We start from the raw sequence: 12,557 nt of genomic DNA on the forward strand, positions 1-12,557 counted from the left end.
TCCCCACACTGCCGGCCCATGTTCATCTTGGCATCAATGATGACTCCAAGACCCTTTTCTGCCTCTGTACTGATGAGAAGGGAGTTCCCTGGCCTGTAGGTATGCTGCTGGTTCTTCCTCTCCAGGTGCATCACCTTACACTTGTCAGTGTTAAAACCCATCCTATTCTCCTCTGCCCACTCCTGTAACCTGTCTAGGTCCAATTATCACCTATTACTTACTTCTAGTGTGCCCACATCCCCTTACATCTTAGTGTCGTCAGCAAATTTGAACAGGGTGCTATTTACCCCCTCGTCCAAGTCACTGATGAAGATGTTGAATAGTACGGGCCAGAGGACTGAGCTCATCACAGGCTGTGCTTGATATTAGGTTCATTAGCTTTAATCCCAGAATTCTCTATTAAAGTCAGGGGTGTTACTCTGTATTTATGCCACGTGACCAAGATCAGAACATGGGTCAGTAGCTTCCCTTGGACTTTTCAGTGACTGTGTTTTACTAGTTCCTCAGGACTTTAAAATCTCAACTTTTTGAACATGTCTGCATGTGAATTAAATTAGATTATCTTTAGCTTTCATCTTGCCATCCTAACTGTTCAGACTTTGGCATGTATTCTTCAGCAGGATTCCAGCTCTTGGGGCCCAAGGAACACCTCACCACAGGCTTTCCTGCTCCAGGACACAAGGAGTGGTTTTTTTCCTGAGACCAACCATATGTTCAGTGTTTGTTAGAAAATAGAAGGCAGAGAGCACATGGACAAAATAAGTAACATTAAACCATGCAGAGCTTGTAATTCATAACAAAGTAAACCATGAGAGCTGGAAATCTCACTGCTTCCCAAAATGCATGTCAGGGAGTAACAGCATCTGCTGAAAGTAAAGCTGCTTAAAATTTTAAATTTAAGCTTTGTGGAAAAAAGTTGAGGAAAATAATTTTTAATTATAATTTTTTAAAAATAAAATTGCAAGATTTTTCATTTATTTGTTATATGCTGATAGAATTGTTTTAATCAAACTCATTTTTTTTTCCAGATTCAAAAAATGTATTTAGATTTCCCAGCCCTTTTTTTCCTTAAAAAAAAATCCTCTTTCCTTGTTCCATTTTCTCATGGAAAAGGGGAGAAGAGAAACCAGAAGTAGAAAAACATTAAGTGCAAAACCATTCAAAATGAGAAAAAGGGGGAAAGAGTAATTTAAATCTGAAACAAAAGCTTGCTTTTATTTTTAATTTGTCAAAATTGAAATGAAAAACTGAGGAAAGGAAACGTGAAAAAGAAAAATAATATTTTCACCAAATCACTCATTCATTAATCAGTCAATCATTTTTTCTGCAATCATTACTGAAAGAGAGAAAGAAGGAATGGATTTTCTGACAACCTATTCAGTGCTGAGCCTGACGACAGCCCTATGGAGATGAAACTTGAGCAACTGGAGTCTTGGCCAAAGAAGTGCTGCCTGCCATGTTTGCTCTTGCCTTCAAGGCAGTATTTGAGTACAGGGCGAAGGGTTTGTTGGTGAATGGCCAATGGATGAATAGTGTGGGGGGATTTTCTGTTCCCCATCATATAAATGCCTTTGTTTAAGAGCAGGAACTATGTAAGGGGTTTACACAGGAGCTCCTTTTCTCCCCCTCCCAGCCCTTCTCTCCACTATGTTATGGGTGTCCCAAGGTGGCCATAGAGTGGAGAAAAAAATCTCTAAATGCAGCGCCAAATGTCTCCTGTAACTGCCTTATCAGTTTTGATACTTTGTCTAATGCAGTGCCACAAACTGTTTAAGCATATTGTTCATGGATTGCAGTTTCAAAGAATTCAGATGAGAATGAAGTTGTGGCTTTTCCTGGGAACTGCATGGCCTCTTGATTTTACAGCATTTGTTAATGATAAAAGTCATCAGTCCTTGCAAGTTTATTTCTATTGAAGCTGCCCTAGTAATGGTGTGGGGGTGGCAGCCATCCCTGATGCCTCTTGGCAAGGGTTCTATTGTGTGTTTACAGTTTCTGCAGAAAGAAATCACTGCAGCTCTCAATGACAAAGTCCAAATTGTTTAGTTTTCATTTCTCCTCTCTGTGGGGTTGGAGGTCAGGGATGAGGGGTGGCAGTCCACAGTTTATCAATGTATTCTGAGTCCTTTCTTGCAAAACTGTCATTTAAGTATGAATTATAGTTGCTTTATTAGCTCACTCAGTAAAGCAAACTCTGCTTGTCCCCTCTAGTAACCAACTAGACCGTGCCATTAATTTAGGTGCTGTCCTGACTTAATTAAACCAGAGTCCCCCAGCATTCCAGATGCTTTGCAGCTCTGGGCGGGGCTCTCTGGTCCAGACAGCTAAAATGGCCCCTCCCCTCTGCTCCCTGGCTGGAGGTCTGGTAGAGACAGCAGGCACAGCAGCTCTGCCTGGTTTCCTCTGCCCTGCCCCCTCTCACCCCCCACCCAGCTGTTGCTCGCTGCTCAAGCAGGGATTCCCTCCTCCCCTCTTCCACAATGACTGTAGCTAGCATGTGTTATGCTAGCTAATGCTGAGAGATGTCTGTGTGAGGCAGATAGGACAGTGTCCACTTAAGGCTTTTGGAGCTAATCAAAAGCTCAACTGGTAATGTCCTTCCATTCCTTCCTCGGAAAAAGTTTTTTAAGAAGAACTTGAACTAATGAGAGAGGATTTTGTTTTTTCATCAGGCTGATAAACACTGTGTTATCAACTCCCTTCTGGGCTGGTGGGGGGTGGGGAACCCTCCCTAATCAGAGCATCTGGGCCATGCCCTGCCTCAGCTCAGTACGGTGGAAGGGAAGGGAGGATAGCTCTAGCACCCCCCACGTTCTAGACTTAGCCACTGCAGGCATGTCCCTGCATTTCTCCAGTCTAAAGGGGATGTCTGCACAGTTACAAACTGGTTCAGCCTAGTCAGGTTGAATCAGTCCAGGCTTAGGTTTTCTGAATGTCTGTTCCTAGCCTAGATGCCTACAAATCCTTGGATAGATCAGAATACTCTTCCATTGATTTGGAATGCTACCTTTCTTTACCCTTCAGGACCTTCATTATGTTTATGTCCTCAGTATATTGTCCAGCCTGAAACAAATTAGAGCCACTCAAAAATGTACCTTGGGCAGACAAGTTTCTATCCTTTCAAAGTTAGTGAACATTAAAATAAACGGACAAAAAACCTAAAAGAAGCTGTGGAATTTCATAGATTTCATAGACATTAAGGCTGGAAAGGACCTCAGAAGATCACTGAGTCCAGCCCCCTGCCCCAGGGACAGGAAGTCAGCTGGGGTCAAAGGATCCCAGCAAGATAGGCATCCAAATGTTTCTTAAAAGAGTCTAGAGTAGATGCTTGCACCACCTCTGGAGGCAGTCTATTTCAGGCCTTGGGGGCTCAGACAGTAAATAATTTTTTCCTTATGTCCAGCCTAAAATGATCTTGGAGGAGTTTGTGACATTTGGATTTTGTCATCCCTTGGGTTGCTCTGGTGGACAGGTGTTCCCCCAGATCCTGATGTACACCCCTTATATACTTAAAGGCAGCTACTAAGTCACCCCTGAGCCTGTGCTTTTCCAAGTTGAAGAGTCCCATGGCTCACAGCTTCTCATCATAATGCCTGTTCTCTTGCCCTCTGATCATGCACGTGGCTCTCCTCTGGACTCTCTCAAGCTTCTCCACATCCCTTTTAAATTGTGGAGCCCAAAACTGGATGCAGTACTCCAGTTGTGGCCTCACCAAGGCCAAGCACAGCAGGAGGATGACATCCTGAGATTTGCTTGAGAAGCATCTATAGATGCAAGCCAGAGTTCTGTTCTTTTTAACAGCAGTGACACTGCATTGGTGGCTCATATTAATCTTGTGGTCAATCATGACCCCCAAGTCCTTTTTGGCCATGGTGTTAGCAAATGTAGCACTGCTGATCCTATAAACATGATGAGGGTAGTTTTTTTTTACCAAGGTGGAGTACCTTGCATTTTTCTGTATTAAATGTAATCAGGTTTTTATCTGCCCATTTTCTAAGCCTGTCAAGGTCGGGTTGGATCATCAGCCTATCCTCATGTGTGGACACTTTACTCTAAACTTTGGTGTCATCAGTGAACTTGGCCACTCCACTTTTAACACCAATGTCCACATCATTAATGAAGATGTTAGAGTATAGGTCCAAGGACAGAGCCTTGGGGGACACCACTGGTCATGGAGCACCATGATGATTCACTTCCATCGATTAACACTGTCTGGGTCCAAACTCGGAGCCAATTCCCCAGCCATCAGACTGTGCTGTAGCCGAAGCCGCAGTTGAGTAATTTTTCCATGAGGAGAAAAAGACTTTTAAAGTCCAGATATATGATGTCAGTCTCTTCTCCCTTGTCCAGATGATATGTCACCTGGTTGTAGAAGGCGATGAGATTGGTCAGGCAAGACCTACCCACAACAAACTCATGCTGGCTGTCTGTCAGGATGTTACCATCAGCCAGTTTGTCAAGAATAGCCTCTTTGATATTTTTTTCCAAGATCTTCTCAGGGATTGAGGTCAGTTTGATTGGCCTGTAGTTCCCCAGATCTACTTTCTTCCTTTTCTTGAAGATAGGCACAGCACTGGCTTTTTTCCAATCTTTGGGCACTTCACCTGAGTGTCACTTGATGCCTGCCAGCTACTTAAGTACCCTGGAGTGCAAACTGTCAGGACCAGATGATTTGAAGGTGCCCAGCCTCTCAAGGTGTTCCTTTACATGGCCTACACTGAATACTCCTCCTTTGAGGTGGATCCAGTCTTCCATCCTTTATAAGCCTCTCTTTTTAGATGCAGGAGGTCCACATGTTCCCTGCAGAGCCAAGGGGGGTGTTGTGCCCTTTTGCTACCTTTCCTCTGAGATGGGATAGACATCACTAGTGCTTTCAGGATTGCTCCCTTAAGGAGCAACCACTCATCCTGAACTCCCCTCCCATGGTCCCTTAGGACTTCAGCAACAAGCCTCCTGAGCTTATCAAAGTTAGCTTTCCTAAAGTTGAGGACTTCTGCATTGCTGACTGACTTGCCAGATTTGTGTTGGCTAGTGATAATGATCAGCTTGTGGTCACTGTTTCCCAGCTTTCCTTCGATTCTTAGATCGCTGACTAGATCATCACCCTTAGCCAGTACCAGGTCAAGCAGCGCTTTACCTCTTGCCTGTGCACAGACTTCTTGAGTCAGATAGAGCTTGTCCACACATGTGAGGAAGGTTTGTGACTGTTTGGATTTGGCCAAGTACTCTTCCCATGAGATGTTCAGGTAGCTGTAGTCTCCCATGACGACCATTCAGCCTCAGTCAGTTCCTTGGTGAATTCTTGGTCAAGCTTTTGTTCCTGATTAGGAGGTCTGCAGTAGATTTCTACCTTTGTGCCCCCTGTGCCACATTCTCCACTTATTTGAACCCAGGGGGTCTCCAGTCATCCACCCTGGATGCCAATATCGGCTTGCAGGGACGTATAGCTTTCCTTGACATAGAGAGCTACACCCCCACCGTTTTTGTCTACGTGTTATCTCCTGTACAAGGTATAGCCATCTACACCCGTGGTCCAGTCATAGGTGGAGTCCCACCAGGTCTCCGTTATCCCTATGAGGTCATATGCATTCTTGTTTAGCAGGAGGACTAATTTCTCCTGTTTGTTCCCTAAGATCCTGGCATTGGTGTACAGGCATGTAAGTGACCCATTGGAAGCCCTAGGCTTCCTTGGACTCCCAGGAGGACATGGTTCCAGAGCTGGGGTGGGGGTGGATTCCCTTGAGTGTCTTAACCTGCTGGTTTTGCAGAAGTTGCTCAGTGGGCTTGCTTTGGCAGTTGTCCACCCATCCCCTGGCAGGCTTAGTTTAAAGCCAGGTCAAGCAGGTCAGCCATTCTGGCTGAGAAGAGGTTCCTGCCCAGTGAAGTGAGGTGGAGGCTGTCTCTTCCCAGCAGACCAATGCCTGTCTTACCAAAGAGCGGACTGTGATCATGGAAGCCAAAACCTTCATGGTGACACCAGTGCCACAGTCTTCAGTTGACTACCTCAATCTTCCTCTCCCTCCTCAGCCCATGACCCAAAACCAGGAGGATCGAGGAAAAGACCACCTGTGCCCCCAACCCCCTAAGTCACACTCCCAAAGCCCTGTAGCCACTCATGACACAGCCATGTCGAAGGGGAGGATAAGCTTTGGGATCCTCTCTGCTATGACCCAGATATGGGCTCCCAGGAGGCAGCAGACCTCCCTGGCAAGGGGATCGGGGTGGCAGATTGCTCCCTCAGTCCTCCTCAGGAGGGAGTCTCCCACAACAACCACTCTGCATTTCATCTTAGGGAGAGCAGGGATGGTAGCTGTGTGTTCCTCCCTTATTTGCAGGAGCTGGGCAGCTCTGCAGGCTCTACTGGGGCTGCAAGAGGTTTGTATCTGTTGCAGAGCTTCAGAGGGGAGGGGACCCTAAACCATGGATTTTGCCTTTTATCAAAAGCAAACGTGGATTTCTCATTTTACCATTTTTTCATTTTACCTGTGAATTTTTCCATTTTGCAACAAGCTCCCTGGGAGGGAGTGGGAGGAAGGTGGAAAGATGGGCCACCATGTACATAGACGTGCACATGGCCCCAAGCAGCCTGCAGAGAAGCTCCAGCAGGTAAGTGCAGAGGGAGAGGGGGATTAAGGCCCCTGTAGGGAGGGAACTGGGCAGGGAGGGGGCTGCTGCCCAGATGGGTGGAGCTTGGGGCCCAGGGCCGGAATATGAGGCTGTAGGGCCCCAGCAGGGAGCAGGATGGGGCCACCGGTGGCTCATATGGGAGAGGAGGAGGGCAGGCTTCTTACTGCTGCATGCACTCCTGGGGGGTAGGGAGCACCTGCACCCCCCAGATCTGTACTTGCGGCAGGTACAGGCTTCAGGCTCAAGCTCTTGCCCTGCTTCCCTCCCCCAGGGCCTCCCCAGCCCAGCGGGCATGATCTGGTGCAGCTGGGGACAGCGGGGCTGCTCAAGGATTCCTCCCCTTGCACCCCTGCTGCCCTGGCAATGTGCCTCCAGTGCCTGCCATTGCTTTGAGGGGTGCAGCCCCATGCCGCTGCCCTCACTGCAGCCCTGTGTGCAGGAGGCACATCGTTGGGGCAGCAGGTGGGTGAAAAGTGGCAAGGAGGTTTTATGTGTGGCTTCTCTGCTCCCTGCTGTGCTAGGTTGTGGGGGAGGGAAGCAAGGCAGTAGGGAAGAGTAGCAGGCACTGGAGGTGCATTGCCAGGGCACTGGGGGGTGGGGGGCAGTGAGTGGCGGTGAGGAGCTTTTTCGCATGACTCCTCTCCCAGGTCATGGGGGGGGGGGGGGCAGCTCGCAACAGCAAGGAATCCCCACACGGTCCTGTTGTCCCCAGCCGCAGTGGGTCATACCCTCTGGGCTGAGGAGGCCCTGGGGGAGGGAAGCAGGGCGGGAGCTCAAGCCGACAACCTGTGCCTGCCCTGGGTACAGTTCTGAGGGGCAAGGGTCCCTCCTGCCCCCCTGGACTGCATGTGGCAGGAGGGAGTTGGCCCTCCCCCTCCTGCAGACAAGCCACCCAAATCCCTGTCCTGCTTCCTGCTGGGGCCCTGCAGCCTCACATTGCAGCCCCAAGCCCAAAGCCCCACCTGGCTGTGCAGCAGCCTCAGCCTGCACCTACCTCTGGTACAGAGTGGGGGAGCGTGGATCCCTCCTGCCCTGTGGGAGCGCACACAGCAGTGGGGAGCCACTCTGCCTGAGCCCTCAGCAGATGGGGAAGGCGGGCAGGGAGCTGCGGACCTGGGTCCATAGCTCTGGTAGCGGATCCCCTCCGCAAGGCTGTGGTGGATGTGGGTGGGGAGTGAAGGGCACCTGCAGGGCCAGGGTGAGGGTGTGGGGGAGAGCTTTAATTTTAATCACATATTTTGGGTTTTTTTGCAGAGAATTTGGTATTTTTTATCAGGGAAAACCAGGATCCCTGTTAATTAGGTACAAGGACCTCTTGAACCCCCTGCTCTTCCAACCTGTCTAGTGTACTATCATAACCAGCAGACAGTTTAGGAAGTAAAACTGTTGATGAATCTCCTGAGCAGCTCTGACACTTATAGGGAGGCAAACAATCATCTCCCACTTGACACCTGCACAGCAGGACAGCAGAGGAAAAGGAGATAATGGGAGGGGAATGAAAAGTAAAAAAAGATGACAGGAGCAGCGGGTATTACCATCAGTAAACCTCCCTGCATTTCTGTTCTGAGCTTCAGTTTGCTGAGTTGCATTTCAACTGAGGTTTCAGTTTGCACTTTAGTTTTCCAGTTTTCACTTTGTTTAAAAGTGAAAAAAAATGTCCTTGCTAGCTGTCAACAGGTCTGGCTGCACTGTTCTGAAGTTTCTGCTTGTGTGGATGTGTGCGTTTGCTAATGTTCAAGAATGTTTTGGTGCTTGTTTTTGTTCATTCAGTTGTAAGGTAATGAGGGACTACAATCATGCCAGAAGGTTTCTACTGATGTAAAAAAAAAGAAAAGAAAAACAGCACACACAGTCCAGTGAAATGGCACCACCAGGCCATGTACTTGCAGGTATGAAGAGTTTTATTAAACCTGATATTGAGTTGAACAAATTAATCAACTCTTACCCAATACAATACACATGCACTGAAACGGCTCTGATATGTTGTAATTGCAGCCAGCTTGAGCAGATTCGATTCCAACAGACTCCAGTATCACTTGTATTGGCACCCCCGTGATGAAAAATGGTGGTGGAGGCACTTTAACTAAATCTTATTCTATGAGCTATAGCTAAAGTGCTCTCACAGGCATTTTTCAGTGCAGAGACATAGATAAATGTGATGCTCCAGCTGCTTTAATTAGATCAGCTCTCAGAGCCAGTCTAATTAAAGTGCCCCTCCCCCCCTTCCTGCTTGCTGGATCACCTGTATAAATGCCCCATAACATTAACCTGGATAGGGATAGAATGATATGGTTCAGCGCTGATACAGAAAGGACAGGGCCTCTCCCTGGATCAGGTGTGCTTCCTGCGCCAACCAGGTGTAGCAACAGCTTGTGGTGCCAAGAAAAATCCCGGCCATGTGATAGAAGATATAACAGTAACTCTAGGATTCATGCCTTTGAGTGGAGTCCAGCTTTAGACTAAACTCTTCCCAGAACTCTCACGTTGTGTGGCTTTATCGTATAACACTTAAAAAAACCCCTTGTCTTTGGAAATGTCCTTGCAAAATCTCCCAATTATCCCATTTTGGAAGGATGGCTGCTATAAAAGTTGGGGTGAGAGGGCTGTGCTAACTAAATTTTGGGTCAGCAAGTAACATTGCAGATAATGAAGATAGTCAAATGCTCATATAATGGTGGGCATCTTTTAATTCAGGACCCTTTAAGGGACTGCAAACTACTGGGCAAAGCTATTCTCAGGGTCTGGAAAATTTCAAATGTTCCATTTTTTTCTATGGAAAAAGAGCTGTAACAAAACCAATGTTATAGGGGAAAAGATCAATTTTTGAAAAAAATGTCCACCAGGATAATATAAATGAAATGTTCTATTTCAAATCTACTTTAATTTCTCCATCCACCTGAATTGCTGTAAAGCCTCATGAGGACTGACATTTTTTTTCCTATGAAACACTGCATTTTTTTTTGTTATTCTCTTCAGGTGCTTGAGTCCAGCAGAGAATGGAATGATCCAAACACCATTCCTGAACCAAAGAAGTGTTTAATCTTAACAGAGGGGAAAAGCATAACATGAGAGGATTTTAAAACCTCACAAAAGGCATGTCTTCTTAACCTAAACCCTATGACTATGCCTAGGAAGGCCTGGCATCCTCAAACACCCAAATGGCAATGGGGGTGGGGGTGGACAGAGGGAGGTGTCAGTATTTTTATTCCCTGGGCAGATAAAGATTTTTAATTGTTGCTTGTCCTTTAGGCTTGTGGGTTCCTCACACAGGGCAAACAATCTGCATACTTGTGGCAAACAACTATATTTGCCTTGGGAATCCTCAGGGAGTCATAGATGGCTTCAAAGTCATGGGGTTCCTTAACTGCATTGGGGCTTTAGACAACACTTACATCCCAGTGCAGTCCCCTTCATGGAGGGGGAGGTCATTCACAAACAGGAAAGGATTTGCTCCTGTGATCCTGCAAGCCATGATGGACCACCAGGGCTGGTTCATGAACATTTGTATCCGGTAGGCTGGCAGCATGCATGACACATGCGTGTTCAGAAACTCTCCACTGCCTGGTCTCATGGAGACAGGACACTATGCACCCAGAGTCTCGGAAGCAGTGATCCGTGGTGTTGCTGTTCCCCCCTTATTATAATGGACGCTGCTGACCCCCTCAAGCCCTGGCTCATGCAACCTTATGGAGGGAATGTTATAGATCCGCAGAAGCTGGTTTTCAACTTCTATTGAAGCAAATGAAGGGTGGCTGTTGAATGTGCATTTGGCTGGCTGAAACCACAATGGAGGGCGCTTAATTGCCAGTTAGAGCTGGAGCCAGAAAACATTATGGCCTGTATAGTAGTAGCCTGCATACTTCTGTGAGCCCTCCAGAGAGGTTTTCAGCCAGTCATGGGCTGACGAAGCACAACAGGCAGTGGCCAGTCAGAGATGTGGATGGGCAGCAGTGCAGGGAATGGGGCACATCCATAAGGGGAAGCTAGTTGCGCAGTCCTTGTGCAGGATTGCCTGGCAGCACATGTTATGGATGCTGCCAACACCAGTAATGGTTGTTCTTGAATAAAATAAATTATTTTACTATTTATAAAACAAACATCTATGTCTGTCTGCAGGGGTGTGTGTGGGGAGGGGATGGGGTGGAGGATGAGCAGGGCATGGGGGGAGGTGAACTGGGGTAGGGGGCTATTTCTGGCATTGGTTCAAGGGGGGGGTGGAGAGCAACTTATTATGCAACACCACCTAGTCAGCCTGGATTATGTCCTCCAAAAGGGTTAATTAGACTCCTCACTGGCCAGAGGGAGGTGGGGGGTAGATGGGGAGTGAGTGGCATGAGCAGCCTGCAGGAGTCCAGTTTATATGTGTGTGTGGACAGGGGGTGAGGAGGTGGGCAGAGAATGGGGTTTTCTTGCCTAGGTTATCGGGAGGCAGCACCAAAATCTTCCTACAGCCACTTCATTCCCAAATTTCATACGAAACTGTAAAGAACACTTTTTGGAGTAAAGAAATGGTCTCCATTTACTGCATCATTGTACTGGGAAAGTTTGGAGGAGGGGGTGAAGTCAATATTCAACCCCAAGCCCAACCCCACCAACACCCCACCATTTCAACAACATTTCACAACACCCCAACATTTCACAAAACAGTATGTTGTGCTACACAAACACACAAGGCTGCAGGTATTCACAGTGTCACATAGGCAGGGAAGAAGAGTGGGGGAAGCAGCCCCTGTGAGGGATCCCCATGGAAACTGTTCCAAGCTTGGGTAGCTAGGGAATGCTGAGAAATGTAGTCCTAAAACCCAGAAAACAAACAACTTTTGGATTTCGTGCCCCCCACACCTCCCCCTGCCACACACCGTACTAATACTACGCCGTTAGTTTTGTAATAAACGTTCATGGCGCACATCTGCTCTGGCAACACAACACCATCACAACACCAGCCAGTCCCCCATGGCTTGTGGGGGGTTGGGGAGGGCTTACCATGAGACTTCTGGTGGGGGGTGGGGAATGTGGAGGCTGGTTTACTGATGAGCAAGCGCCTCCTGCTGTAAATCATTAGGAAAGACATAACTGGGGGTAGGTTGGTATTTGGCTCCCCCTGCTGGAATTTGCGGGGAATTACACATGGGACTTAATTCATTCGAAAGTCTGGTGTGTGTAAACACAAACCCAATGTGCCAAAATAAACCAGTTTAATATTTTTAATACTTGTTAAGTTAATGAGAATTAAACACCATGGTGTGTACCAGTACCCTAACATATGGACAGCTCAGTTCCATTATGCAACTGACTTTTATTATGTGTTTTTTTCATAAGAAAACATTTTATAAGTTTATACTTGGACAATCTGCTATTCATTACCCCTATGCATTTCATTCCTTATATTTATACAGTTGAGGCAATAAGGGAAATGGGATCTACACTGTATCACATCTGCACTCCCACACTGGAAAATATTTTCTTTGTGACTGCCAAGAATTATTAAAAACCCGAGGAGCAGATGCCCTTAGAAATATACCTTCACCTTGTCTCTGGGAATACAAATGATGTATAGGCTGCATTAGGCTTCTGCTTTTCCCTAGTGCTCAGAAACTCAACTTTCAGGAGCATGCTCTTTCGTACAAAATTTAACACACCTATATTTATGGAACAAAGATAAAGACTTGAAAATGTAAAGTCGTAATAAGCATTAATCCCTATTAGCCTTAGTGTCACAGCGAAGCACTTAAAGGTTTATAGAACATAATATGCTCTAAGAGGATATAATGATATTAATAACATACCTACATAGGAAGGGAGCAGACGTATCTGCTATACAGTAACAGAAAGTTAGAATTCTATCTTGTCTCGATTGATATCACTTGACTTGGAGTACAGTCATTCTACCTATGTTGCAGTGGAGTGGCATGTTTACTGCCTCTCAGTAG

This window comes from Crocodylus porosus, unplaced genomic scaffold (genome assembly GCF_001723895.1).
Source record: "Crocodylus porosus isolate Cpor-Errol unplaced genomic scaffold, CroPor_comp1, whole genome shotgun sequence".
NCBI lineage: Eukaryota > Metazoa > Chordata > Crocodylia > Crocodylidae > Crocodylus > Crocodylus porosus.